This window comes from Syngnathus floridae, chromosome 4 (assembly GCF_059516105.1).
Source record: "Syngnathus floridae isolate MCC-2025c chromosome 4, RoL_Sflo_1.0, whole genome shotgun sequence".
Taxonomy (NCBI): Eukaryota; Metazoa; Chordata; class Actinopteri; order Syngnathiformes; family Syngnathidae; genus Syngnathus; species Syngnathus floridae.
The window spans coordinates 18,594,079-18,618,370 of NC_142416.1; the positions used below are offsets into that span (position 1 = coordinate 18,594,079).

General features: G+C 45.4%; 2 protein-coding genes across 4 annotated transcripts in view; one reads left to right on the top strand and one right to left on the bottom strand.

Annotated features, from left to right (window-relative positions):
* The window catches only part of cntln (centlein, centrosomal protein), a 224,174-nt gene that overhangs the window by 127,461 nt on the left and 72,421 nt on the right, over positions 1–24,292 (top strand). For all 3 annotated transcript variants that reach the window (XM_088374818.1, XM_088374817.1, XM_088374819.1), the window contains one exon: positions 10,668–10,711. The gene's annotated coding sequence lies outside the window, so the exon portion shown is untranslated. The remainder of the gene's footprint in view (positions 1–10,667; positions 10,712–24,292) is intronic.
* The window catches only part of bnc2 (basonuclin zinc finger protein 2), a 105,056-nt gene that overhangs the window by 70,167 nt on the left and 10,597 nt on the right, over positions 1–24,292 (bottom strand). The window lies entirely within an intron of this gene.

Genomic DNA, 24,292 nt, shown 5'->3' on the forward strand with positions numbered 1-24,292 from the left:
GAAAAAATATGACACCCATCCATCCATTTTCGGGTTATCATCTCGAGCCTAAATGCGACGTCCACAGTGAAGTTTGAAAGTTTCGTGAATTTAAATCGTTTTTTTCAGCTATCCCCAACTCGCTTTATGCTTTAAATATAAGCCAACCTTCTTTTTTTTTACGATTCCTGCCAATTTGGACAGGTGCCCCACCGTCAAAGACGGATTACACCACGCCGTATATCAAAGCCAATCAATCTTGCACCCCTGGAAGGCATCACTCGCCCAATGAATAATTACGGTTTTCCAAATAGGAAGTAGCCGTGCCAAAGTGTTGCCACGGCCGCCATTTTTTTTGGGGGGGGGGCATGTGTGGTCCAAAAAGAGAGGAAGAAGACACAAAACATTACTAAAATACCAAACTTTATACAAATATTTTTTTCTAGTATTTACTTTCTTCAGATCTCTGATTGGCTTCAACGGACTCACAAGTCAGAGCGCCACCTGTTGCTTCAACATGAGTGCTTGACACCATGTGAATACAATTTTATTGGGATTAATTAGCAAAAGAAATAGCCTCATTGTGGTTAAAATTCCATTCCTGTGTTTCACTGAACAGTGGACATGTGTTGCCCTGTAGCTGAGGGCGCACAAACACAAATAAAGCAGATTGGACAGAGAGAAAGTACAGTACACAGTCCTTAATCCCGCACATGATGCATTTATGTGTGCAGGGGGAAAAAAAATATCGATATGAAATTCTCCCACGCACGAGAGCAGATGGAGGAAGTGGCGGCGAAGGAAGGGAGGGAAAGCAGCGGGCGGAACAGCGGGGCGGGCTGAAAGCTGGAGCGTGTCGTTTAAAAAAATGGCTGACTCAGCGATGGCCATCGGTGGCGCCGCGATGCAGTCAAGTATCGGGCAAACACTTTTAACACGCGCACAGAGAGACACAAGTTGACCACGGTGGACTTGTTTATTTTATTTACTTTATTCTTTTTAGAACCAAGTCCAGGTGTTTACAGTACATCTGGATTGCTACGGTAGCTAGCTAGCTAGCTCTAGATAGCTAGCTCTAAATAGCTAGGTAGCTAGGGAGATAGACAGAATCTTTTTTTAGGGGAACAAATGAATCACCACCACCCTCATAAAAGTACATTATTGAGTAATAGCTGGTGATTTTTTACACCATCCAGATCGGAATCTCCAATTACAAATGTCTTGTAACTTCAAGAGGAAGTCATTTTTACGAGAAGCACGCAACAGATGATTTTCAGCCAGGCTCGGGAGGGAGCGAGAGAGCTGAGAGAAAGTGGAAAGAAAGCACAAGCGAGGGAGACATAACTGCAAATGACTCAAGCCAGCGGGGAAATTCCTTAGACAGCACAACTAGCAGCGAAGGCTAAACACAGCCGCCGCGTCTGGGTGTTGGCAGACACAAAACACAGCCACGGTTCCCGGAGCCTCAAACGCTCTTTCTAAAAGCCTCGGCGACCTTTATCGACGTATGCCATCGGCCTTATCTATACGATACGCTCATGAGTGCTAGCGTACCGCTTCAGATTGAACTTTCAAAGCAACGCTATGTCGCTGTTGTTTTGTTAACCGAATCACGTTAAAATCAAAAAGGAAATGTCCTTGCCATCCCAACCTTGTTAGATCAACGAATATCACGTGTCCAAATATGACGTCAACATCAGTTGACAGCAGGTGGCAGTACAGGACAAAATGGCCGCCGCTGAGACGGATAAAAACGGTGGATTTTTCTGCTTATTTCTTCTTCCTTGGCCTTTGAAATGACAGCTTGAGGAATGTCTGTCTTGATGGAGTGTCAGACTCCATAGTTTGTTTGACGTGTTTTTCTTACATGGCTCTCGGGGGTGGGCGACTTTGTCGGTTTCGCTTGCTACAGTATTTCTGCTCCTTGCGGCTCTTTGAAGTAAGCAATTATTGGTCATTAAAAGTCACTTCTCGTTGACTCTTGACCTTGGCTGCCTGTTTGAAATAACACACACACTCCAAGCTCCGCGCTCCCCGGCCTCTTTTTGTCTCGCTAAATAGCGCTCAAGCAGTTCTGTCAAATGACGCCTTATTTATTTGCCCGAAAGCAGAAGCTGAAGCCTTCTGCTTCAATTTTCTCACCAGCCAGTCCAGTAACTTATTTTGCTGGGGACAGAGCGGTCCTAATGGCACGGCAGGAATTCGCAAACAGAGACGAGGGAGCAAACCAAGGTTACGGAGACGGAGGGGGTGCGGGCACGCTCCCAAACGCAGGCGGGCGGCGATGCGGCCGGCCGCAATCTGGGGTCCTTCTGCTGACGAACCACTCTAGGACTCACACGAAGGGAATGTTTGGCCTTGCCACGCGCCAAATTTTGCGGGAGGCACAAAGTGTTTGAAGATGGCAAAACCTCGATGAGTGAACTCTGGACATTCATTATTTTTGTCCATTTGGGCTTGCCATCCTTAGATTTTATTGTTTAGAAGGCGGGGCTTCACCTGGTGAGTGATGTGGGCGTCAGCCAATGAGAGTGAAGCGTTGACTAGCTGTTACCTGGATAACCTTTGCGGCTCATTTTCGGCCATTTTTAGGCGTCACTTTGTTTGATTGCTAATTTAAAACTTTGCGATGATGCTAAATAGCCTAAAATGATTTCCGCATTACTTGTGGGTAAATTTTGATGATTAAACACAAAAATTAACAACTCAGAACTTGACTAAACTTGATAAATGCAAAAGTGCACCCCAGTGTCCCGAATGTATAGCCTAGCTATCAAGAGCTCGGGTGTGAGGACGCTTTGATCACTGCAGCTTTATCTTCGTGTCGGATGAAACAAAACATCTTGCGACATCAGTTTTGCCGCCCTGCCAAAATCCACAAAACTCAAGTCAACACGGGACCCTGCTCCCTCATGAGCACAAATAGCTGTACCCTACGATTGCCCCCCCAAAAGAACAGCATTTTACCTTGCCCTTTTTTTTTTTGGAACTCATGTGAAAGTAATTAAGTCCAGAAAGAGAGTGAAAGTGAGAAAGAGAAAGACGGTGGAGGGGGATAGTGCATTCCGTTTGGCCCAAAGTGAGCGACTCTGTGGGTGTCTGAGGGCTGCGTGTAATTGCTTCCATATAGGACCCATCTCTGGTCACACACGTATTCTCTTTGCCATGCATTCATTCGAAGCCACCGTTCCAGAATGTCAATAAAATAAAAGTGACTCAGAGCAGCTGCGCCAGGCAGACAAGACAGGTTGTTACCTGCACGAGGGCGTCACATCGCCGTCCAAAAGTAATGACGTGATTGCGCTTGGCTAAGTGTCCCTGAAATCAATGAAGCTCGGCACAGCTGCATGTTGGTCCACATCATGAGGAAGCAAAAAGCACACCGCCATTAGGGCGTCAGCTTTAACAAATAAATATCGTTATCAATGTCTCTGTGTTGGCTCAAGCCTGAAGAAAGTCATATTATTTAGAAAAGGTACAATATTAGTCCGTTTTTGGATTTGTGTTAGTTTTTTGATGTGCATTGTATGGAGTATTTGCTGTGTTAAAATATGGCGTTAATATAAAATAACTAGTGGTAGCGTATTAAGTAGACTTATAATACTGCATCCATGTGAAAAAGGCAGAAAAATCATAGATATATTTTTTCCCTGTGGGTGGACGTAGCCAGGAGGGCTGCCAGAAAATATCAACGAGTGGAATTGGCCACCCCTGGCCACCGCGTAGCTCCGCCCCTGGTGACATTTTAGTTTTATAATTTGAAAATATAGTCATATTTTATTCATTCACCATTTTTAAGCACTCTTGTTTTATTTATTGGATAAAAATGTTTTGGTTTTAGATCATTTGTTAGTTTTGGTTAACTATAAATAACCTTGGTTCTAGTGGCTAAGCATGTAATTTGTAAGCTATTTGTAACTGGAATATAATAAGGATTTTGTGACATTCTCCAGATAACGCCAAATCTGCGTTTACATTTTTTTTTCTAAAGGGTTTGAGCAGATGTTCATTCACCAAACCAAAGCATTCCCCAACAAGCCCAGGAATTTCAAGGAGTGTTTCTTTTTATCGGTCCACCCGTGCCCTAAGCTAGGTAAAATTAGGTGCTGTCTTTTTGTCGCATGACTCGGCACGACTCAGGTAATGGTAATCCCTCCCTGCAAGCTACACTGCTATAGCAAATGGAGCGAGGAGAAGGCAAAGACGAGGACCAGACAAGTAAAAAAAAAAAAAAAAACGTGAAACGTTGAGAGCAGGTTGACACCAGCTGGCACAGAGAAACGTCAGATGCTGTCATCACTTTTTCTTGAACGCAAATGTGTTGACGGTGGCGCTAGTACGAATTAATACAAAACACATTTTATTTATCTACTTTTAACTTACTTCACAGTCTTTTAAACGTTCACTATGACTACTTCACAAAGACAGACGCATCGAATTATCTTGAGTTGGGTTACAACTTTGCATCTTCTTTCACATTTGCCAAATACGAGAAATGATTAGCATTAGAGACTGCTAGCTAAAATTTGTGCCTTCCGTTTGAGAACCCAAAAGACATCGACCACTCTCACACATCCAGTAGTGAAAAGAAAGAAATCCATCTCCATTTCTGCTACCAAATATGGCTCGTTTCACCATAAACGTTTCACCTTACAGTGACCCGCAGACACGCATAGTCGTCTTCAACTTAGCTGCTCAAAGCAAAATTTGTGGCACTTTTGCAATGTAAAACACACTCCTCCTTTAACCGTATTCCCCACTCGTAAATTACCTTCCTGTTTATAGATGTCATAAAAAGAGCCGACGGCGGCGCGACTGAACGAGGGTGACGGCACATAAAGAACGCAACGAAAAACGCATTTACTTGAAATTAATCATTTGAAAAGCCGCAGCTGAGCGGGAGTCGTTTTGAAATCGCTTTTGAGCGTTTTAGCAGGTGTAAACGGTCACGGCGACACACAAAAGCAGGAGCGAGTAAATCATCAAATAAAATCTTGGCTCTTTCGCGGAGTTCAAATAGCAGACGCGACTCAACCGAGTGGCCATGCAGTAGCGTTTATGTGAGCGACCCGGCATGTTAGCACGCTAGGCCAACCGGGTGCTGGGGCCCCACCACTTTTCAGATACTAAAATGAACGGACGTAACTCACAAAGACCCCCCCCCCCAACCAGGCCAAGCTCCCACCTGAGCACTTATTTTAAATGACTAGCTAACAAATCAAAGGCATGTGCGAAACATGCTAACAGTATCGCTGCGTGATAGCCACAGCTAGCCAACGATTGGGTTAGCAAAAAAAAAACAGCATTTCTAAGTGTGTATTCCTTTCAAACACGCAAGCTTGAAGCCCACCTTGACGGCCCATTAGAACCACATTTTCAATCTTCCCCCTGTCACCCGACACACATGGCGTGGGCCGCCGCCTCATTCAAGCCCAACCCACATGGGACGACTCCGCCAAGATTGGTGAGCTCCCAGAGTACGGCGCCGAGCGTTTTTGTGTGTGTGCAGCGCATAAACGCGCGTGTCCGTCCTGGCGGAGTGGCTGTCACCGTATCAGCCAGATAAGGCGTCGTTCGGCAGCCGTTGCCGGTAATGATGCTGGGACCTCTGAGGCGAGTGGAGGGGAGGTGCTGTTTCCTGCTGATCTCATCACAACACGGTGGCACAACAGCATCGCAACACGCACACACGGGCAAACACTAATAAACAGAACTACTGGTGGGACTGCACCTCAAAAGATGTGGATAATATATAAAATATATATATATGGTGAAAAAATAGGACTTAATTTGAAATATAATCAAATAATAATTAAAATAATGACAAAAAACTTTATGCAATAATATTAATAAACATTTTTAAATTATTATTATTGTTAACTAAGCCTTTTTAATAATAGTTTGTGTTGCACTTAAGGTGCACAGTTTTTTTTAAGTTCCATTAAAATTAAAAAAGCTGCTGCCCCCGCGACCCGACCCTGGATAGGCGGAAGAGGATGGATGGATGGATGGATGGATGGATGGATGGATGGATGGATGGATGGATGGATGGATGGATGGATGGATGGATGGATGGATGGATGGATGGATGGATGGATGGATGGATGGATGGATGGATGGATGGATGGATGGATGGATGGATGGATGGATGGATGGATGGATGGATGGAATTAATTCCACCTATTCTAGTGTTAACTGTCACTCAACACAAGAATGTCAAAAATTGACCAAAAAAATCATGTAAATGAATTTTCTTAAGCAAATACCAACCAAAGATATCAAAACTAAAGTGGATGAAAAGGCCAAAAGGCAACCTCATTTGGATTTGTTCACCATAACATGGAAGAATGATGTAAGAAACGCGCCCTGATTTTCAGGACAAACGCTCTTCTCGTCAACCATTGAACCGTGGAAAAACAGAAGTGGGTGGTTCCTGAGGCGCCCTACTTGGCAGCATCCACATGTTTGGCAGACACTCCAAGGAGATAGAAAAGCAGCTTCAAAACCGACACGTATCAAATCTTACATTCCGGCGGAAAAGAAAAAACAAGCGAAAGCTAGCGACACAATGCAATTCACGCATGGAAATTGGAACTGCAGAAGGTCGTATATTCTCCAGCGTGTGTTTCCTCGCGTTAGGCCTGACAAAGAGGATGTGGTGAGAAGTCAGAGGAATGATACAACACAAAGCTCCGGTGTCCCGTTCCTAACCCGAAACCGCCGCTGTTTCCGCGTGTCGTCTCGGAGAGGTTTTGCGGTGCAAACTGCAGCCTGGCCTCCATCGGACCACCGCTACGCACGGCCGGCCAAAGAGTGAAGCCGCCGCCAGTAGATGGCGCGTGCGTGTGTTTGTGGAGCTTGTTGGCCTGGCCGCAATCGAAGACGGGGGGCGGGGCGACTGTCAATCGGCGTTAGTGCCAAACATTTAGGAAAAACAATCTGACAAAATATTTCTTTCAAGGCCTTTTTTGAGTGGATGCTACAAGCTACCAAATTGCTGCATGAGGACACAACTTGTACAGTTGCTAAACAACTTTGGGTTGGAACTGGCCATTTGTGTGTGTGTGTGTGTGTGTGTGTGTGTGTGTGTGTGTGTGTGTGTGTGTGTGTGTGTGTGTGTGTGTGTGTGTGTAACAAAGTGCCTCCATCAGAAAGTGACACTCTGACTGAGTAGCAGTATGTGTGATAATATTTTCCATTAACCTGAGATGAGGTGGAAGACCCACAAGACCCTTCATTCATCGCCATCTCTTGCTCTCACACACATTCTTTTTTTTGTGTGTTATTGGGGACCCTAATTGTGACACTAGCTGCTTTTCATCGCCTAGACATAAGCAAAACAGGTCAGGCCGCTACACAAAAACATTCGGCGCGATCCAACCATTAGTTGCCGGCGCTGTGATCCGCCAGGTGTGATAAAAGCGACCCCTCCGAGTAACTTGGCGAGGTGCTGAGAAGGGAGTTAAAGAAACGCGGAGGGCAGCAAAGGAGACGACGCGTGCGGGGGAAAAAAAAAAAACTCACTTTGGCGGCACAATGGCACGCCGAGAAGCTTTGACGAGGAGCAGGGAGCGGACGCGAGCGCCGGTGGCTCCAGTGAAAGCATGTCACGTCCTAATGAATGGGGGAACGGATAAGAAGTGCAGGTAGCGATTATTGTCTAGAGGCCATTAAGGGCCAGGAGGGTGGCTTCTTTAGACTGCCGCAGCAGCTGACTAATGGACAACATCCTGTCTTCATCTCCACGCCGCATATTGTGTTGCAACTGGGGAGGGGGGGGTTGGGGACATTTTTATTTTTAAAAACATGGTTTTATGTCTTGAAGATATTACTTTTACCATCCACCTTGTACAGCTTTGCCCCCCATTCACCCAACCCTGAGTTAACCAGCCTTCATCCATCTATAGAAAAGAAATGTGTCGGACATTGCTAGCGTTAGCAAGCCAAGTTTAAATTGCATTTAAAGTGCATTGCGGTTAGATGCGTGCATTTAAAAATATTTGCTCAAAGCATTGTACGACAATTAGAACATTTGATTTTTTTTCAGGGTTAATACCGATTAGTTCGATTGGTTAGAGGCCGATGAACTGATATTAATTTTCAGGAAAAGTGAAATTACTCGCGCCCAAATTTTTTAAAATACAGTTGTCACTTCTTAACTTTGTTGAAATATATATTTAAAAATACTTCATTTTGCAAAATGTTGAAGTATTTTCCTTGAATTGTCATAAATCTTAGACAATAGTCATTTGTTTTTAAATTCTAATGAAAAGGTCAGGTTAGCTTAGCGCTAGCTAGTTAGTACGAGAGAAGATAGACGAATTCAAAACTTTACTGAATGTGAATTCCAACATTATTGTGTTACTTAATCGCATCAATAGTTGTAGTACAACGCATTAATTTATCTATAATCAACTTCTTAAATTCCACTTTCACTTAGCAAAACCTTTTAGCAGCGTACACATGGTGTGCCTAATTCTGTAAATCTTCACCTCTTTTATCGACCTGTCACATGTCAGCAACTTAATAATCACAGGTAAGCTGTTAAAAAAAAATCACGCCATGTGCATATGTTTGCGAGAGTATTTCAAGATTTTATCTATGCGGCGCACACACGTGGCGCATCCGTTGAAATGACACGCTACTTATTAGCATTTCATTGCCATGGGTGCCGCTGCTGTTTGCCTTGGGCATTGCTCTTGGCATCATCCAGCATCACACAAACACACACACACGTATAACTTAGAAGTGCGAGGGGAAAGAAAGACGAGACTTGATGCTGTGTGTGCGTCACTGAAAGAGGCGTGCGTGCATGTTGGCGCTTGTCAGCCTGGTGTCATTAAGAAACTTCAAAATAAACTTACCTTTTTTGAAGAAGCAACGGGAGACACATGGAAGAGAAAAAAGAGACAAGAAAAAGTTAAAATTGATCCTTCAGAATCATTCGGTTTGTGTTAATTTAGCACATTTAGAAGGAATGAAAAGGAGCGCAGTACTTGTTTGCAACCAGCAGAGGCGCTGTCTAGTGAGGCACCATAAGTTTCCTATCTAAACTAGTACAGATACATTTCCGTTTGCTTTCTTTTGTTATTTTATCTTTTTTTTTAAGTAAACCACAAGTTAATAGTTTTTATAAGATTGTCTCGACTAGCCATATCTTTGGCCCAAATATTTTTAATAACACAAAGGGAATGATTGATAGTAAGATGCCATTTTTTATTTTGTTGTTGACACATTTTCTATGATGACAATCTGAGGTCATATGGCGGTAGCAAAGGGTTAACGCAGAGGCGCATGTTTTTCGGGGGGGAGACAACCTCGCTTCAAATGAGCTGTGCGCCCGCTCTTGTGGCGGTAATGGGAAAATTGCAGCGGAGAGGAAGGACACACGCAATTAGAATCTGGCGAGTGGCTCTGTGGTGGGTGGGTGGGTGGTTGGGCGGTAGGAAGGAGGAGATGGGGGGGGCTCAACAAGAAGACAGTACACCCCCCCCCCTTCTCCTGCGCCCCTCAGGACTTGAAGTGATTTATCCGAAAGCTGGCTCTTTGTGCACTCGCGGGCGCTGAGCATTCCTCGCCGGGTGACAGCGGCCCAGATGTCAATCAAATTAGCGGCCATTTGCGGCTGATTTGCCCGTGTCATTGGCAATAACGCCTGGCCGCATCTGACGGCCGAGCGCAGAGGAGTCACTCCTTTCTCCGTGAATGTCATCGGCCCACTTATTGCGCGTTCCGCCGGGACGGAAGCGAAGAAGGAGGAGGAGATCCTCGCTTCCGCCGAGTGGCTCGCGAGGGCATGCAAATGGGCTGCCCGCGTCTTGGGAGAGCTTGCCTCGCCTTTTAATGGAGTTGGGGGCAAAACTCATTTTGCGCCATAGAAGAGGATAATAATATCACCGTGTGTATTCATATTTTGTGTGTGTGTACACGTTTAATTTCAAATTTTCACAATAAAAAGAACTAGCGGCACATTTTCAATGACATCGTAGCAGCTAATTCGAGTTCATACCAAAAAATACAAAATGCTGGTCTTTTTGCTGAAAGGGAGACCAAATCGTTTGTGTCACTCGATACCAGACATGATTGTCACTATGATTTTTTTTCCCATGATTGATCGGCCATTCTCGAGCACCCCCAACCCCGTTTTTTAATGTCCGCGCTATGTATGGTAATGAAGTGAATAGGTGCATGTTAGCACGCGTCGCTACCGCTGTCATTAACATAACAGCGGCAAGGCTTGATGAGCAGTGGGACGTGGCGTCACGCAGTTGTCATGTCTTGTCCCAGCGAGGCGAAAAATGTGGATGTTTTGGCACACACACACACACACACACACACACACACACACACAGAGGCAATGGAAGGGTGGGGCCTGTCACTGCTCAGTCACCGACTCCCTCCATTTAATGCTGGTCCTGTCACAACAAGACAGGAGCAGCATGAAACACATCACCTCAAGGCACCACACCTCGGCCATCTTGACTGACTGTCTCACAGCACAAACACGCAGACACACAATGTCACCGTGGATCAATATGACCTCCGGTGACCCCTTGCGACCCCCAGTGTCGAGCTCTACAATGCAATGGCCAGAAAGTCACTGTTGTAAAAATGTGTTATCTTGTGGTGTGCAAGTGCGAATGTATAAAAAGTTGACTAACACTAAAACTGTTTTTCCTTATTAACAGCTTCGTCTCTGGTCTCGTGGTTCTTCTGTCACGTGGTTCCTGAGGTGAGTTTGTCTATTTTGTCATATCATGCCGTATTATTATATTACATTACATGACATAATTAAGTAGTTATATTATTATTTAGATTTTATTATATCATCTCAAATGACCATTTTCACCTTATTTTGTTTGAAAAAAAAATTCTATAAAAATCCCATTATTATTATTTTATCATAGTTACATTATTTTGTATTATCCCTGACTAACAAAGTTGTTTTTTTTTGTGAAATTTAAATGTCAAGTCAGGTTTCTCCATTGCTTTTTTCGCTAATCTTCGGGTTGTTGTAGTCAAGCCTTTTCCAGAAATTCTTTTCTTTGGGCTTCTGTTTGTCCAAAATAGCTTTTCCTGTCATTAACAAAAAATATCGAAAATAATAACATGAACTTAGCTGCAACGTACCTCCACTCAAACACGCAAATGACGTCACGCATGAACTCCGCTCCACTCCTCCATCATCAAGCCCATATTTCCTCAGCGCGCTACTACGCGGCCGAGCCACAAATTAGCTTCCATGTGCGTCCATTTTGGTTTTGATTAGTGCCCGGCGTGGAGTGAGCGAGACAATGTGATCGCATGGAGGAGAAGACGAAGGAGGTAAAGAAGTACAGTTAATGTCAGGATGTGCCCCATAATGACTCGTGTAAGCTCTGCTGGGAGCTTCTTCTCGCGCCAGCTCCGCGGAGGCTAGCTTGATTGGGGATAATTGGCTAGCCTTCACTAGCGGTTAGCATCCAGGCGTGGAGATAGAGGAGGGCACAGGAGAGGGCACGGGGGCTCAAGACACATGCTACAGTATGGACACACACACACACACACTTTGGGAGAGACAAATTCATCCCGACACACAAGACAGTCAAATTATCTCAAAGTTCAAAGTAATATCTTCATTGTGCTTTAAAAAGAATGAAATACGCCCTAAGTCTTTTTTATGTGAATCTTGCGAAACTTCAGCTCAATGTGCATCATGAATTCCGTAACGACATATCGAAAAAAAAGTCTTAAAATCAGAGATTTAAATTAATTGTTTACGTTTTTTTAACTAACAACTCAACAGTTGGTCTATCAAAGCTGTGCGTTACCTTGTCATACATTTCAGCCATCTTAAAAGTGCTCTGTAGCAACTTGCCAGTGTGATTCATGTGCCATCTTGATAAAAATAAAAAAAATAGTCATAAAAGCATAAGAGAAAATTGCTGCTTTATTCGTCAGAGTGTGGCCCACCTCAAACCCCCTCCGACTCTTCCCACGGCGACTGTTTTAGCACCCGTGTTACAAGTGGCCTGCATGTTACTGCGTTTTTTTTTTTTTGTTGTTTTTTTTTCTGGCTGACCCGCCGTGCTCTGCTGAGTCACCGCTTGGCTGCTCGCAACATGCGCACCGTCGCCAGGGCTGCAGGGCGCAACAAGCTTCAGTGGGAGAACACTTGGCACAAGAGTGGGCCTGCGGGTGGGTGGGGGTAAAGTGGGTGGCTCTTCTCTCTCTCTCTCTCTCTCTCTCTCTCTCTCTCTCTCTCTCTCTCTCTCTCTCTCTCTCTCTCTCTCTCTCTCTCTCTCTCTCGAAGCCATTGTAGTTACAGGAGCGTGTGTGCTTTTTACGAGCGCTTCTTCCTTCCCATCTCGTCGCCTTCGCTCGCAGACGCTGATTAATGGACGCTGGAGGAGGCCATCTCGAGAAATGCAACTTTGCACGGCAATTAAACATTTGCTGGGCTGTGCGCAAAACGACGCATCTCGTTCCATCCATTTGCGTAATGCCGCGTATGCTAACGTGGCGTGTTTCGGGCCGCAATTAATGCACTCTGTACACGCCGCAGGATTAGGTACACTGCGGCTAATCGTTAGCCTAATAGCTTGGTCGCTGTTTGAGAGAATCCAGTTGCGTTGATTCAACTGTTGGAGTTAACGATGACTTGGGGGAGTAAAAATGTACACCAATTTAATTTAAAAGAAATATTTTTCATTGATATTGTAACTATAAATTTAAAATAGCTAATTTAGCAAAGGCTAAAATATTTGAGCTCCAGAGATGGGTGGATGTTTGGGGGGGGCTCTTACCCACTTTATGAAGCCCCAGTTAAAGTCATCTAGGATTATATTTGATATTCTAAAATGTATTTCTGAATTGTTTTCTCAGCCCCCTCTCTGTATCGGCCCCACTTTAGCCGCGGGATGGAAACAAAGTCCTGGAATCCTCCCTGCTGAGATCTTATTAAAAATGCTTCCTCTTTTTTTATCTCCAAAACTACACTGCATCATATCAAGAGCCATTTCTAATATTTTGAGTCAGCTCAATATCCAAAGGTGTCCCAATTTTTTAGTTTGTCTAGCCTTTGCATTCCACCAAAATGGCCGGGAAAGAATGAAATGTCCCCCGAGCGCACAATGACTTGAGGGAATCCCCCTCGGACGTGTCGCTCTCCGTGTTTGGACGACCCTCCATTATAAGCGCGACCTTGCAGACGAGGCGTAATCAGCAGAGTTCACACGGGGGCTTCCTTTTAGCCGGCACGCACGCCACGCGGCTTCACCAATCAGCGAGGGAGTCGGTGCAATCACCACACCCGAGAGGACGCTGTTGCTATTCAATGGCAGGAAATTCCTTTGTCACTACCTGCTAAGATGGGGAAGGGAGAATGGACTTTGTTTTTTTTCCTCAGAATTTAATATACAGTGTTGCCTTGTTATATTGAGTGTTTTTTTTTTTATACAGTGAGTCATGATTTGAGACTTATTCCGACAATTCTGCTCTACTTGAGATACGTCTTGTGCAGTTTGCCAACTATTCTCATGCTTTGCAGTCTCAGTTGAGGTTTACTGTCCAATTTTTAGGCAGTTAATGTTTTAATTGTCATTATATTGGTCTTATGCTGTAATATGTTTTAAAAAAAAAAAGAAAAACTTTTTTTGCCGATTTTAAAAGAGCCGATATCATCCGATTAATTGACCAGGCTCTACTTTAAATATATTTAAATTAAATTAAAGTTATATTACAATTATAAGATCTAAGAAGATTATAAGAAAAAAAAAAGAAAAACTTTTTTTGGCCGATTTTAAAAGAGCCAATATCCGCCGATTAATTGACCAGGCCCTATTTTAAATATATTTAAATTAAAGTTATATTACAATTATAAGATTTCTCTATTGCAGATTTTAAACTTTTGGTGGGAGGCTCAGGAACATATTCCGTGATATAAACGGGAGTTGACCGCAACTCATATTGTCACACACGCACACATTTGTGCACATACACAAATCTGCAGCCAGATGTCCATGGGAAGGGAGGCCAGTATGCCCTTATTACTCAAGCGCACACACACACACACACACACACACACACACACACACACACACACAGTGCTTAGTGTCAGTAAGCAGGGGAGTGTCCCTGCGCAGGAATGCAAGGGATGATAAGTTCTTGGAGGTGTCAGGGGAAGAGCGGCGCGCCGTTACAGCCAGACACCTAACAACAACTCCACGCCGCTTCCGACTCCTTGGCTGACCACTTTATCGCTCCCCTCCCGTTTTTTTTTTTATCCTCTCTACCCGTCTCGACTTCCTATTTGTCCCGCACGACGTTTTCTGTCAGTCCATTTAAAGAGCCGCCGCATGTGTTCCCGTTAATGCCCACCTTGTGTCCGCTTTGGATGCAGAAGGTAACGTTAGAGAGAGGAACGGCTCGTGCTTTATTTATTTATCACGCGTTCTACGAGGGGATTTTGCCGCGTTGAAAGCGGCTGGCGGTAGCATGAAAGCGTTGAGTCATGCTAATAAATGCTCGTGAATAAAAGCAGATGCGAGAACTTTCCCCGGCTGTGAAGCGTGGAAGCGCGCAAGTGGAGATGAAGGAGCTGTTTGTGTTTGCAGGTCGCTATGATAGCAACCTGAGTTTGAAGCACAAATCGATTTTTTAGGGGGGAATTACTCATTGACATAAATATGTTATTTCAAGCGTTCTTACAAACCCAAGACAACAACCGATTTCAGGGTTTGGTCATGTGACATTCGCAAGCCATCATCACGGAGAGCGACAGGGAGAGGCTCGGGATGTGCCGACCTTTGCGCAACCTCTCGCCTCACCCAGCTGCACCCGGCTGCACCCTCGCCCTGAGTCAACGCTTGGCGGCCGGACGAGACGTCGGCCGGGTTAGCCGCAAATCCCCTCGCGCCAAAGCCATTATCATTTTGAAAAATAGACAAGCGGCAGTCCTAGGAAATTCCTCCGAGCAACACGTCCAAGATGACGACGAGAAGGCGCCGCCTGTCAACAGACGTCCTCGTGTGTAATAACAGTGCGGGAGCCAGAGGGTGACTGAAGCATCCATTTTAACCCGTCAAGACTTAAGTGGCTGGAATGGGAGTTAAGGCAGCGAGCGACGTGGGGTGACGAGTGGATGTGGGGGTAATTGTCCGGACCAGGTGGAGTGCTTCCCAACAAGGAGGAGGTACGCTCGGGCGAGCAGGAGGACGCACGGGCGGGTTTATCATCGACGACAACAGACCCTCCAAATCGGCGGTCAACCCCCCCCGCCGATCAGTGCGGCCCCATTGAACATGTCATGGCCAAATGAGGGGGTTGGTCCAGAACGACTGTCAACGCCTGACGTATGGGGGCAGGAGTGACGGGATGGAGGAAACCAAGACGGAATGTGGAGTTGAAGAACCTTTGGGATTAACTCCAGGTGCCTTTGAAACCACCTTGGAGGATTACCGTGACCAAAAAACCGAGTCAGCACACTTTTATTTTTCTAACAATAACCCACTATTAGAAATGATCGAATGACTCATTTCTGTTGCCTTTTTATTAGTTGTGGTTTTTTTTATGGTTTATTTTTGGACTTCATGATTTTTATAGGAATAAATTAGAGTACACTTCCCAAGTGAGCTTTCAATTTTTTTTCTAAAAATGCCCCTGTCATCGGAATATATACAGTCCAGATGTGCCCAACATCCCTCGCCTCAGCCGCTGACAGGCATCACCCGTCGTCAGCGGCTGTTAAATGACTCACGACCTGCAATATGATGTTTCACCTGTCGGAGGCGCTAGACTTTAGTCCACCATCTGGAGTGCTCAAGAGAAAACACACCAGTCTTTGGGCCCTGATCAATAATATGATTGCCTTCCGATGCCTCCCTTTGGCTTCCTGGTGCCTGCAACTCCAATGACACACACACACATGTTCCCATACACAACTTCCTGTGTGTATCCATAAATCACATCCCTCACAAGACAAAGAATGTGACACGGAAAGCAGGCGGGGAGGAGCGGGAGAAGTCTTGTGAACTCGGCCTGATCACTACCAAAAGTGCCTTGAGGAACGGGTGAGGGGTGATGACAAAGATGGAATACCCCCACCACACACACACACACACACACAAATCCATCCCCCCCTCCCCTCTCTAATGCAGGTAAAGATTGTGCAGTGCACGACACATCTGAGGCCCTCCCTCCTGAGGCGGCGCTGGGGAACATTCCTCCGGCTTTGACTCCTCCACTCTGGGCATTAATCCCCTACAGCTGTGCCCCCCCATCCACCACCCCCTTTGCCTCCCCCCCTCCCCACTCTGGTTGGCCTTTGCAGCCCTCGTAATACATTTTTCACAAACAAGTGACATGTGTTCAACAGGCCACTTCAGGTCCAAGGACGCACACAAACCCCATAGTCACACACACATGTAGTGCGAACACAGTAACACACACACACACACAAACAAGAAGACGGAGAAGGCCCTCTGGCTGTGCCCCGGAGCTTCTGGCGCGGAGAGCGAGGCAGGACCTCAGGACAGGCCGACACCACTCCTCCGCCTTCCCTTTGGAGACGCACGGCAGCTCCTCCCTTCATATTTAATAGCCAGACGCACAAGCGCGGAATAATTTACAAGAGGGCCCCTGCGAAACATCAATTATGGAGGAAATATAGGCGATGGAGACGTACAGCGCTTCAGCAATATGGGGAGTCCTTCCTCAATGATAAGTTGCCCTTTGAGGAGGAATCTGCCTGTTAAGATGATTTTGATGGCGAGAAGATGTATCCAAGTTGGAGTTTGTCAAAAAAAAAATCTGGATTTACACAACTTGCGATTAGACCTAAATATGTGTACAGTTGTAGCACTGGAACAAAAAATAGCACAAATTGATAGTCAAAAATTTGATGATGGACTTGAGGGCATGACTTGATTTGACATTTTGATGATTGCTGAACCATCGGGTCAATCACGTTCCTAAATTTGGTGTGCGGAATCCAAAACGAACAAAAAATACTTACATTTGAGTGTGTATGTCACCGAGAAGACATTTTACGTGGCCTCTGCTCATCCGTGCTACTGACACCCATGGCAGTGTGTACGTGTTTGTGCGTGTGTCCAAACTGAGGAATGCGCTTCGGATGTTTTGTCACCCCCCCACACCTCAACACACATGGACACACAAACACGCACACACAAACATAAGTGTTCACACACTGTGACGGACAGGAGCAGAGTTAATAAGCCATGTCCCGGGAGACGCTGCTGTATGTGTGTGTGTGTGTGTCACAGAGGCTCATAGGAGTAAATTAAAACACACTTTAATAAAGTGACCAGAGGCGAGGCCTGTAGGACACTCGCTTCAACAAACACACACACACACAGACTCCTGGGACAGGATGGAGAGGTCTCCTCGTGAAAGGAATGCGGCTAGATGGGAGGGGGGGGGCAGCAGCGGAGCGGTCCGCAGGGGAGACGGGTGGAGTGGATGGGGGAGGAAAAGCCAGGCCGAGGTGGATCAGGGCCCCTTTGTGTTTCCATTCCGACCAGGTGTGTCTCAACACACGTCGGCTGACACTGCTGCTCCTCCCCACTGATAAGAACATTTCGTAGTGTTCATAATTTCATTAACGAATTTTAGTGTCACCAACTTCAAGTGATATTCCATAAATTCAGTTTGATAACTTTTTTAAAAATCCTCCTTTGTCCTTCTCAAGGAATGAGTGATGCAAAAGAAACTTTTTTTTCCACACCATCCACACCAGCTTTATAGTCAAGCAGATTTCCACGAATGTCTCTTAAATGCCTTAATTTGCTATGTGAGGCAAAACTAGCGAGCGCACCTCCCACTCGCCCATCCTGTCCCTGCTCCAGGACATTCTAATGGTCCGTTTCCTTACGCACACATATGGGCTGTGTCCAAGTGCTGGGGACTTCCACTAACATAGCTGCCAAGACTTCCAAAGAAGCGATAGCACTACACACACACACACAACAAGCACACCCCTTCCCCTTTGATTAATGCCAGTAGGTCATCTCAGTTGTGAGGGTGCAGTGTGGGGAGGGGGTCAGGTGAAGGGACCCAAAGAGAGGGTGGTGTCCTTCACCCTGTTTTGCATTTTTTTTTTTTTTTTTGTGGTAGGAGTTTGTCCCCACTGCAGCTGTGGAAGCGTTCGAGGCGAGGAGGGAGTCCTTCTGGGTTGGGGGAGGTGTGTGTGTGGGGGGGGTGAAAATCCCCCAGGAGAAGTGAGGGGAATTCTTCTCTCTTATTTGTTATGGGAAGAAGACGGAGAAGAAAGGGACAGGAGGACATGCCTTTGTGTGTGTGTGTAGTGGGGGGTGTGGCGGGGGGATGTCTGCTCAGGTGCTGGACGCGTTCCTCCCAAGGCAAGATGCCAGATAGAAAGTCAAGATCTAAAACAACCTTACAACATGTGTGACCAGCCATTTGGCAAAAAAAAAAAAGATTTGAGTTGTAGACAGAAGTGTCAACTCTTCTTTTACAAGTTTTTCTTAAAAAAACGAAACTAATCTTAAACTTTCCTGGAATAAAGTGGAAGATATATCCATAATCCATAGGAAGAAAAAAATAAAGTATAAAATATTGCCATATTGGTGAACCAGACCCAACTCTTGTTGTTTTCGAGCTAGCAACATTGCTAATGCTACTTTCAAAGTTGTGTAGCGCTTGTGTCAACGCTGCATTTGTCAATTATGTTACGTTAGCTAAAATTAATCACGTGCTAACATGACGCTAACCACCTTTGCTAAAACCAACGTGACAAATGAGCTTAGACCAATCATAGTCAGGCAATCATGAATGCTACTTTTCCATATTGTGTGCAGTTCTTTCAACATGAATCTCATAAGTCAGTTCAACTTTGCCGCCGTAGGAGGAGCAAAAACAAACAAACCCAAAAGCCCTCATTGTTGCGTATTGTTGCTTTAAACCGGGCTCTCACACGTCGCACTTTTATGTGAACGCACGCACGGCCATGTGTGTTTATAATGGGACGCTTCCCTACTGTGCGTGTATTCAAATGGGACTTGGCAGCACACGCAAATACCTCCACCCGAGACCTCTAAACATACACAGACCGCGAGTTACAACATTGTGCGTGTGTGTGCATGTGTGTGTGAGTGGCCACGCACACACACCATTGCAATAATAAGTGATGGCTGCTTATCAAGCCAATGTGTTTCTACTTTCCTAATCTGCATCATTTATTACGGGCGAAAAGCAGAAAAGGGAACGTAGCCACGGTCAATATTATGTCTTGGCACGGCCACCTGAACGTACGAGCTCGTGAATGCTTTTTACCAAAATATGTTTTATTGAGGGAGGGTTCAAAAAAAAAACTTTCTCAAGGTGAAATAAAATTGGCTTGCTTTATAGTGAAATGTGAGAGCTGATACAGAAGTAGGAACGTAAATAGTGAGAACTGTTTTTTTCACGCCGATATACGGTATTTCCTCAGTTTCTAGGGGGTGTTTATTTACGCAAATGAATATAGCAGCAGGCATATATTAGGGGTAAGGTGTTTAGACTTTTTTTTTTATTTTCTCGGATAGTAGCCTAGGGGTGGTTAATTTACTCAAATGTAACAATGTATCTTTCCTCTACGGGGAGGGCATTTATTTGGCTGACGAAAACGGAGAAAAGGAAATTGTGGGCAAACTTTATAGCGCTGACATGTGATGAGGAGTACAGTGTGTGTGTGTGTGTCTGTGTGTGTATAAGATAGGAGTGTTTAAGGAGCCTTGGGTCTCTGAAGGATTAATGGTGGCAGGCCAAGCAGGGTAATCAGGACAGCGGATAAGTCCTGGTCATCCAGGCGTTGAGCTGAATAAACATGAGAGCCCCGTGATATCTCCTATACACACACACACACACAGAAATAATCGCACACGTGCACGTACGGCAACCGGATCTAGAGGGAGCCAGGCTCGTTCCAGAGGATGATGCCAATCAGGAGACACGCATACACAAAAGACTTCAAACCGGGACATTTCATTAGGTACACCTCACTTTCAAAATTGTGAAAAAAAAGTTTTTGTATGAAATGAATCATAAGATACTGTAATGGAGTCTAGCAGTCTTTTCTTTTTGTTTTGAAATCCCAAAATGTATTTTGTATTCATAACAATATGACCTAATGCTCATTTGACATTGTAACATTTTTGGCGTAAAATGATAATTAGATCCTTTTTTTGTCCTCGTGGGTTTTGCAAGTCCCGGTAAGTGTCACTTGTTGGGCTGCTGTGATCTGTCAAGGCGACCATTTTGCTGAGTGACACAAACCTTGAGAGTCTTTGTAGCATTTCCCCTTGACTTCATCGGCCAGCAGTTTTTACCGCACACGACGGCGGCCGCTGTCTACCGCAAGTCCGGTGAGATAAAATAACTTTGTAGCGTCGCAAAAAGATCCGGCTTATGTGAGAATGGCCGTGCTTTTGGTGGCGGAGGGCCAAGCGTAGGTATGCGGCCCCGCCGACGCCATCTGCACGGAGCAAGACTGCGTCTTGCGGCTTTGTTCTCACAAGCGTTTAACTCAAAACTTTACGAGGGTTGTGTCGTTACCGCCGAAGATTGTGACTTTTTCTTATAGCAGGAAAACCTTAAACTTATAAAATAAGTTGTCAGAAGCATGTGGTTTTTCTCTCTCTTTCTCTCTCTCTCTCTCTCTCTCTCTCTCTCTCTCTCTCTCTCTCTCATTATATTACATTTGTGTGGTAAGCATTTTTATCACAGTAACAAATTTGATTTACTGGAGTTTTCTTTCTTTTGTTGTTTTTCTAGTTCGAAATGGGTGCCTGCGCCGTTGGGGGAGTGAACTTTTTTTTGTCATGGCATTAATACGAATTAATTTTATTTAATTTTTTTAACTAATTAATTTATTGTTGTTTGGTATTTCTGGTAACATCCTGTTAATTTTGTGACTTTATTCTTATAAACAAAAAAATCTAAAATTTTCCTGCTATAAATGACTTAAAACTTGTGTCTCGTAAATTTAAGACTATATAAAAATTCAATAATAAATTGTGGTACTACTTTATGCTCATGAAAAAAAAAACGTTTTAAAATGAAGGCCTTATGGTCGCCATCTGCGTATGTGTGCGTGTGTAACCAGGAGCGAACGCTTTGTGCCAAAATGGCAGCGACGAGGTGGGAGAGCGGGACATTCCTGCGAGATGACAAGCCGTCACAGTCACACAGCGGCGCAGGAATGCTGAGAAAACAGACAGAGTGGGGAGGGAAGGAGGGAGGGAGGGGGGGGAGGATGAGCGAGGGGGCGCACGGGGTGGGCAACGGAGAGGAAAGAGTGTCACTTCATCAGACCTTGTAGTCACGGGTTTCCAAAAAAAGGGGGGGAGGGATGACTCTAATTAGTTTGTGCGCACCGGGAAGGGATGGAGACTCAAAGTAGATGGGAGACGTCTGACTCCCCCTCCCATACCCGACGCCCCCATCTTTCCACCCTCCTTGCTGGTCCAATTTCTGTCATGCGACTGAAAAAGCGCCGGAGGGGCGAGAAAAAAAAAAAAGCAAGAGGTGGGGAAAAAAAATCCAGGAACAAATCTGTGTGTGCGTGCTTCAACTTTCGAGGTGAGCCTCCCGTTAACGACAAAGCGGGGGCCGTCGGGGAGGGGGGGGTACAGGAATGCGCCTGGTGGCAGCAAGTGTGAACACTTGCGAATATGCGCTCCAGATGTGTCGGCCTGTCACGCCGCGAGTAAACAGCCGCGCTGATGGACAGCTCGGGACTGGATGGCCCCAACGGCTTTTGCCCCTCGGGAGATGGCCCGGAGGAGGAGGGGGGAGTCTCACCCAGAGGACATGTGTATTCACACTTTTTTCTCACGACGTTGCGACGATTCTCAGGATAGGATGACTTTGTGAAGATCACAACTTTTTTTTTTCAGTACAGGGTCCATCATTTTTGGTAGCCTGATGACCCTGGGCCAGCATGATATTGTCAGGCTACCTTACAGATACCAATCCTGGTAATCGTTTACATTTTTATTCTCATAAAATGAGATAATTTGATCAACTTTTTTCATCTTAAGACGAGATACTCTTATTGGACGTCCGTGTAGTGAGGGACTGGAGCCAAAAGCAGGACACCCCGAGGACCCGTGCATCCTGGCAGTCTGGACACAGACGAGACACTGGGAGAGGAAACGAGAGAAGGGTCGAAAGAAGTTAAGAAGAAAAAAAAAAAAAGTCCAAGGAGGGGGTGAGGAGGGGAGGACTGGGCCCGATTGTTCCCTTCTGTCCCTCCTCCGTGTGGCCTCTGAGGGGGCTCCTTGCAACCTCAGCAAATTTCCGTCTGGCACGGAGTTGCGAGCTCCTGGGAGCAAACTGAAACATGAACTGCAAGAGGAGGGGACGCCAGGCAGCGGAGAGGCAGGGGAGGAGGGGGGGACTCGCCGTACTGGAGAAGCTGCCAGCAGGCGGTACACCAGCGCTGATCAGACACATGTACTCGGGACTTGTTTATTAAACAAAACAGAGCCTGGGTGAGGTTTTACCCAAAAAGTTTTTTAGGACTCGGCGACTAAAAGCGCCAACGTGTCGAGATCACGCGATTAGGCCGCGGTGACACTTTAAGCTGAATAAACACGAGCAGCAAGAAAAAGGCAATGTGCAGCGCACGTGAAAGGTATAGCGTGCCCCGTGTTTTTCCAACTGCTCCCGTGTTTTTTTAGCTGCGCCGGACGGGAGCGCTCCCGCAGAGTGAGAGTGATTGGATGACGGGGCGCGCCGCAGGTCAGGTGACCCAGAAGGTGTCACGGGTCTTCAAAACCTCCCGCCGTTCAGCTCAGATTCGCTCGCTACCATTATCGACGGAAATCGGGTGACATCAGTGTAGCGTAAGCATCCGTCCGTTGGTATTTTAGACTACAGTTCCTTCGATAATTAACGCCATTACTTTCCAGTTCTTAAGAAGAATAATTGAGGAGTTGCCATAGCAGCTAAACTCTCCATCGCTGACCTCCCCCTGTTTTCTTTCTTGAGGCAGTTGAGCCTCTTTAAAATCCTCCAAGAGCTCACTTGGACAATGATTCAAACACTGAGAAATGTTTTTTAATCAAAAAGTACAAATCTGATCTTGGACCAGAAGTAATTCTTTTTTTATCGAGGTGTTCCAAAACCACCAGAGTTGCTCTGCTTGATGTGAGGGGGGACACATACATTTGAGTCGTGTCAGGTGCTATCGGCAAGCGAGATACGGATGCAGCTAACGGCGAGCGGGACTTCCAAACAAACGCAGGGACGCTCAGCAATCCATTTGTGATATATTAAATTTAAAAAAAATGTCGGGCCACAGTGGCGGCTTCGGGAAAACCATTTCCTTGAGCATCTGTTCTCTGTGTATCTTTTCATCAAACTAGTGACTGGTGGGCTAAATAAATAACAGACTCCGACAAGCTTTTTATGGTCCTGCTACTGCTTTGATAGTGCTCAACTACTAAAAGAACTTTGCTTGCCTGAGACTTGCTCAATCAATGCCAGCTAGAGAGTGGAAGCCATTTTTTTTTATTCGAACAGTCCATTGTGTAATGGAATTACACTAAAAATGTAATCCAGCCTTTTGTTTTCAATATTGTTACCTTCCTAGTTAGAAGGTTAAGCCAAAGCAGCCCGAGGACGACACCTAAGCTAAAATCTGGGAAGGCGACCCGTGTAACGCTTTAGCTAGCACGTATTAGCGTTCGTAATCAGATCAAAATAAAAGCGAGGAAAAGTACGGAAGCTTAACTTGGATGGCCTTTAATCGTCTGCGAGACGTAACCTTGTTCTCTGCTTACCCCGACTACCTGACCAATAAAGTGAATTGCGGTCAAGACGCGACGTCTAATTAGCTTCATTACCAGCTTTAGGAAAGGGATTAGCAGATATGAATCATAAACGGCTAACGAGTCGCTAGAGAAGCGGCTCTTTTCCTATCAAATGGGGTTTCCGCGAGCGGCAAGCCGCGCGACCTGTTGTTATCTGCTTGGAGATGAAATAAAAGCTAATTAAAAGACGAATGACGTAAAGTCTCTTCCGAGCCCGCCAGTACAACACCTCCAGTGCTCTTGGTTCCTCTTGGACCTCTATTTAACCAACTTAGAACCAATGTCCCCTGAAAATGTCACTTTATACGGTAATTTTAAAGACTATTAGCATAGTCGTTTACGGCTTTGTTAGCTAATCAGGCTAAAAAGCAGCCATGTTGGAAGGGGCAAGTCCTAGGCCATGTTAGCAAGGAAGAAAATCCCACGAATGGGAAGGAAGCACGGTTAGCTTAATTAGCATCTCCATTGACACTGAAAAAAAAACCAAGTTCCATTGA